Source organism: Myxocyprinus asiaticus, chromosome 31 (genome assembly GCF_019703515.2).
Source record: "Myxocyprinus asiaticus isolate MX2 ecotype Aquarium Trade chromosome 31, UBuf_Myxa_2, whole genome shotgun sequence".
Lineage (NCBI taxonomy): Eukaryota > Metazoa > Chordata > Actinopteri > Cypriniformes > Catostomidae > Myxocyprinus > Myxocyprinus asiaticus.
The window spans coordinates 16,611,409-16,617,408 of NC_059374.1; positions in this window are offsets into that span (position 1 = coordinate 16,611,409).

The following is a 6,000-nucleotide window of genomic DNA, read 5'->3' on the forward strand; positions in this document are numbered from 1 at the left end:
ATACAGAGTGTAACCTGAGGTGAATGTAATGAAAAATAAAACAGAATACATCTTGCAGTAGAGCTTTAGCTAAGAGACAAACCCTGGGGCATTGCTCATTACAGCAGTCTATATTTTTCTGAAATCAGGGTAAATCTTAAAGAGGTACTTACAAGTAAACAGAATGTGTCATTGCAATGAAATGAAATAACATCACTCAGTCCTGTTTTTTATATATTGGGGACAGGGCCAGGACACTTTTTATGTGTAATTTCATTCTAAGTTTAGCCAAGAAATTGTCAGCTAGCATCTCCTATATGGATCACATCCAGACTTTGATATTGGTTTTATGAAATCTTTGAATCCAGTAACTCCCAGCAACTTATTTGCAGCCTTATCCTACACTGATCTTTTCCACTGGTTCTGTAATGAATCTGTCATGAGCCTCAAACTTCTTTACATTCAGTAAGTGCACAGGACCTAATTAATTGTATGTTGGTATCCACTTTACTCTTAGTTCTTTATCTATACTGTGCCCTTATTTAACTGGATTTAAATGTGGAGGGTTATTATTACACCAAAGTTATTATGTCCTTATCTACAAACCTTCCCTCCAGAGCAAGACTTTTGATTACTTATCTCAATAAAGCCCAGAACAGTAACCATTAATTGCTATTATGCATGCGTTTTAGTGTATGGTACAGCACAAACATTACATTGGTCATGTAGCATGTGTATGACTACATTTGACATATTCTGATGAAAATGTGAGTTGAATTTGCCCATGCAAAGCTTGACACCATGATTGTAGGTGGTTGCCAGACAATTGCTAAAGTCACTTACTGGCCCATGTAATGAAAAACATCCCAAAATCTCCATGATATTCTGGTCCGTAGATATGGCTCTAGCTTTTTATGCACACAACACTCTCATACGAATTTGTACAACTTATCCAACAGGCAATCAGGTGACTGTACCTTGTCTCCTACAATTACTTTCTTCAGTTATGCAAAACACGCAGAACTTTTGTTTATTTCCACATTACACCTCTGGGTATTTGCATATCTAGAAATTTGTTTTGAATTTAAATTTGAATTGAATTGAAAAGATGGGACGCAATATTCATTAAAACATCTGCTTTTGTGTTCGGCCTAAGAAAAAAAAGTCATACAGATTTACAATAACATGAGGGTGAGTAGATGGTGACTTTTGACATCATTTTTTGGTTGAGCTATCTCTGCAACCCCAAGTATGTGAAATAGTAAAAGTGATTTTTGTTTAAAATTAAACAATAAAGTCTGTGCCTTATGCATAAGCACAGACAACACCGTTCTGGTCATTACATGATCGAGAGTATTTGTTTATTTATTTTTTTCAAAGGTTTTGACTTGATGATTGCGAGACAGTTCACAGCTGTTTATGGGAGTGACCTAATCATTTTATGATAGAAACTTCTCCATATTCAACAGTATGAATTGCATAGCTGAAAGAAGCCATTGAAAGTGTTTGACATGAGGGAAATTCATTGACAGCAAACAAGCCAATCTCTTAGATAGACAAGCCAAGGCTAGATTTTTTCTCTAGTTCTGACCTTCACGGTGTCTTAGATTTTCTTTTCACCATGGAGGCTGAATTGCCTTCAGTATTTTTGTAGCAATAGCCACTGGGATCGTTAAATGAAAGGGTTAGGGAATCATCTTTTGTTGTCAATGAATAGGACTTTGCAAAAATGTTGTGACCTACAGTACCTGTTCTCCAAAAATAAAGAATAACTATCAGCTGTGATAGTCAAATCAAAATCTCTTGTTATTTGTTGATCTGTTGGGATTTATGAAACCTTGTAGCAAAAGTAACACTCTATTCAGAAGTCTCTGGAGCTTTGCGAGTTAATTTACATCATGAGAAGTCTTGAACAAATTAGCAGTAGTCTATCCTATATAAAATGGTGCCAAGTATGGCTGCTGTGCTGCAAGCTCCAACCCAATATTGCAGTTTTTTGTTTGTTTTGTCTACAATTCTTATGTTTTTTGTCTTGGATGTTGTCTGCCTTATTATATACGATAGACAACACTTTTGGACATTGGTTCTGCAATAGCACACCGAAAACCAGACTTTAAATACCTCAATGCTGACCCACTGTTTTCAAACACGACAGCGGAGCACTTTGTCTGGGCAACCCGGCCGTGGAAACACAGCCGGAAAAGGGGAAGGTGAGCCGGTGTTCTCATCAGACTAAGACGTCGCGCAAATCGACCCCCGCTACCCAGTATTCTACTGGCAAATGTTCAGTCTCTGGACAACAAGCTCTGCGAGCTGAAAGTGCGGATCTCTTTCCAATGAGAGATGAGGTACTGCTGCATTATCTGCCTTACAGAAACTTGGATGTCTGCAGAGATTCCAGACTCAGACATCGATCCCCGTGGGGTTTCCCGTGCACTAAGCGGACAGAGCGAAAGACCTCTCAGGTAAAAGCAGAGGTGGTGGTGGTGTATGTTCTATGATCAACAAATCCTGGTGTGATCAGAGGACCTTACATTCTATCAAGTCTTTCTGCTCTCCTGATCTGGAATTTATCATGCTTCTATGTCAGCCATTCTGGCTACCGAGGGAATTCACAGCGGTCATTATCACAGCTGTGTACATCCTCCCACATGCCGACACAGACCAGGCACTCAAGGAACTGTATGGGAGTATAAGTAAGCAGAAAACCACACACCCTGAGGCTGCATTCATTGTGACCGGGGACTTTAACAAAGCCAATAGCACTGAAATACTACTAACACATCAGCTTCAACACACGAGGGGACTGGGTTTTGGACCATTGCTACTCTCCCTTCTGGGATGGCTACAAATCCCTCCCCTGTCCACCATTTGGCAAATCAGACCATTCTTCCATTCTGCTTCTGCCTGCTTACAGGCAGAAACTGAAAGAGGAAGCACCCGCCCTCAGAACGATCCAGTGCTGGTCGGACCAATCAGATTCTATGCTACAAGACTGTTTTGATCACGCGGACTGGGAGATGTTCCGGTCCGCTTCTGATGACGACATCAAGGTTTATGCTGATAGCGTAACGTGTTTCATCAGGAAGTGCGTAGATTACGTAGTACCGACCAAAACTATACGGATCTACCTGAACCAAAAACCGTGGATTAATAGCGATGTTCGTGTGGCATTTAATGCGCGGACCTTTTAATTCCGGGAACACGGAGGAGCATAAACAAGCCAGTTATGCCCTCCACAAAACTATCAGAGCAGCCAAACGCCAGTACAGGGACAAGATTGAAGGACAGTTCGACATCACCAACTCTAGAAGCATGTAGTAGGGAATTAATATCATCACGGACTTCAAAGGGAATAAAAACTCCGCCTCTCTCCCAGATAAGTTTAATACTTTTTATGCTTGTTTTGAGGGAAATAACACTGCGAGAGAGCTCTCATGGGCGAAGCTACAGAGGTTAGTTCACTCTCCGTCTCTGTAGCGGATGTAACCCGATCCTTCCGAAGGGTGAATATCCGTGAAGCCGTGGGTCCAGATGGCATTCTGGGCCGCGTCATCAGATCGTGCAAGAACCAACTGGGTGGTGTTTTTACGGACATTTTCAACCTTTCTCTCTCCTTGTCTGTGATCCCCACATGCTTTAAAATGTCCACCATTGTGCCTGTACCAAAGCAATCCAAAATCATTTGCTTAATTGACTGGTGTCCTGTTGCTCTGACCCCCATCATCAGCAAATGCTTTGAGAGACTTATCATAGATTACAACTGCTCTGTGCTGCCTGCCTCACTGGACTCACTGCAGTTTGCATACCGCAACAACCGCTCCACTGATGATGCCATTGCATCTACACTAAACACTGCTCTCTCCCACCTGGAAAAAAGGAACACATATGTGAGAATGCTGTTTGTAGACTACAGCTCAGCATTCAACACCATAGTGCCCTCCAAGCTTGATGTGAAACTCTGGGCTCTGGGCTTAAACAGCTCGCTGTGCAGCAGGATCCTGGACTTCCTGTCAATCAGATGCCAGGTGGTTAGAATGGGCAGCAACATCTCCTCATCACTGACCCTCAACACTGGAGCCCCTCAGGGCTGTGTAATCAGCCCACTCCTCTATTCCCTGTACACAAATTACTGTGTGGCAACACATAGCTCCAATGCCATCAAGTTTGCTGATGATACGACGGTGGTAGGTCTGATCACTGACAATGATGAAACAGCCTACAGAAAGGAGGTGCACACTCTGACGCACTGGTGTCAGGAGCACAACCTCTCCCTCAGTGTCAGTAAGACCAAGGAGCTTGTGGTGGACTTCAGGAGAAAAGACAGAGAACACAGCCCCATCACCATCAATGGAGCACCGGTGGAGAGAGTCAGCAGCTTCAAGTTCCGCAGTGTCCACATCACAGAGGAAGTCACATGGTCCGTCCACACTGAGGCTTTTGTGAAGAAGGCTCACCAGTGCCTCTTCTTCCTGAGATGGCTGAGGAAGTTTGGAATGAACCACCACATCCTCACACGGTTCTACACCAGCACTGTAGAGAGCATCCTGACTGGCTGCATCACTGCCTGGTACGGCAACAGCACTGCCCTCAACCGCAAAGTCCTGCAAAGTGTGGTGCGAACTGCCAGACACATCATCGGAGGTGAGCTTCCCTCCCTCCAGGACATATATGCCAGGCGGCATGTGAAAAAAGCTCGGAGGATCATCAGAGACTCCATTCACCTGAGCCATGGGCTGCTCTCACTGCTATCATCAGGCAGGCAGTATTGCAGCATCAGGACCCATACCTGCTGACTTCATGACAGCTTCTTCCCCCAAGCAATCAGACTTTTGAACTCTTGATCTCTCACAATCAATATATATCAGCACTACACTGTATTAATCTTACACTGGACTGTCATAAATTATATTCTCTATTAACAACACACTGGCAACTGACTATCAACCGACAGCCTGAATGTCAATACAGTACAATACAACCTACTGCATATTTTATATATACAAATTTTATTGTATACGGTGTATTCTATATTGTGTGTATGTTTATTTTTTATTGTGTGTATTGTATAATGTACATTGTATATTAGTATTTGTATATTGTGTTGTGTGTAATTATGTGTATATTAGATATGTAAATTGTGTTGTGTAAATCTGATGTTTATTGTAAATTGGTACATGTCTTATCACTGTCATGACTGCTATGTTGCTCGGAACTGCACCCAAGACTTTCACCCGCTGTTGCACTTGTGTATATGGTTGAGTGACAATAAAGGGATTTGATTTGATTTGATTTGAATCCATGGTAAGGCTGTCAAATACAAATTTGAAATTCGAATATTCGTTGAATTAAAAGATAAAAATACTAATTTTAGCATTCAAATTTTGAATGTGTGCAAAGCACTTATGATGTTTTACCTGCTGTTCAGACCAATCACAAACAGATGCAGTGCAAGGAATAAAACAAAACATGGGTGTTTCATAACACATTATAAAGGCTGAATTTACTTTAAAAATGACACAGCTTCTAAACAAATGCATAGCTCCTGCACAATACGCTGAAAAAACAGTGAGAAACAGCGTAACAGTCAATATGTCCGTCTAGCACATGCTTGCAAAGAAAAAGATGGATACGTTTGGAGTGAACGGCCCCAAGAGGTGGAGGTCTTTGGTGTTTGTGTTTTGACTAGCGTCTCCCTGCATAAGCATTAGGTACGTACACACAACTGTATTTAATGAAAAACACTGTGGTACCATTGGCATTACGAAGCTTGAGTCTGTGGTAGTACTATGGCACCGGTAGAGGCTACAGTGCAACATTAATTTAACATAGAATCGTCTATTGAAGTTTTTTTTCTTTTTTTTTTTCTCGTTTTACCTTTTTACTTGAGATTTGAGAACATTAGCTGGCTAAATCTTTTAACTTTATCATTTTATGCACTTTTGTTAACAGTCAAATATGTTCTTTGTAATATACAATAGCTATAACACAGTGCTGATTTGTTGTGCCCTCTTGTAGACA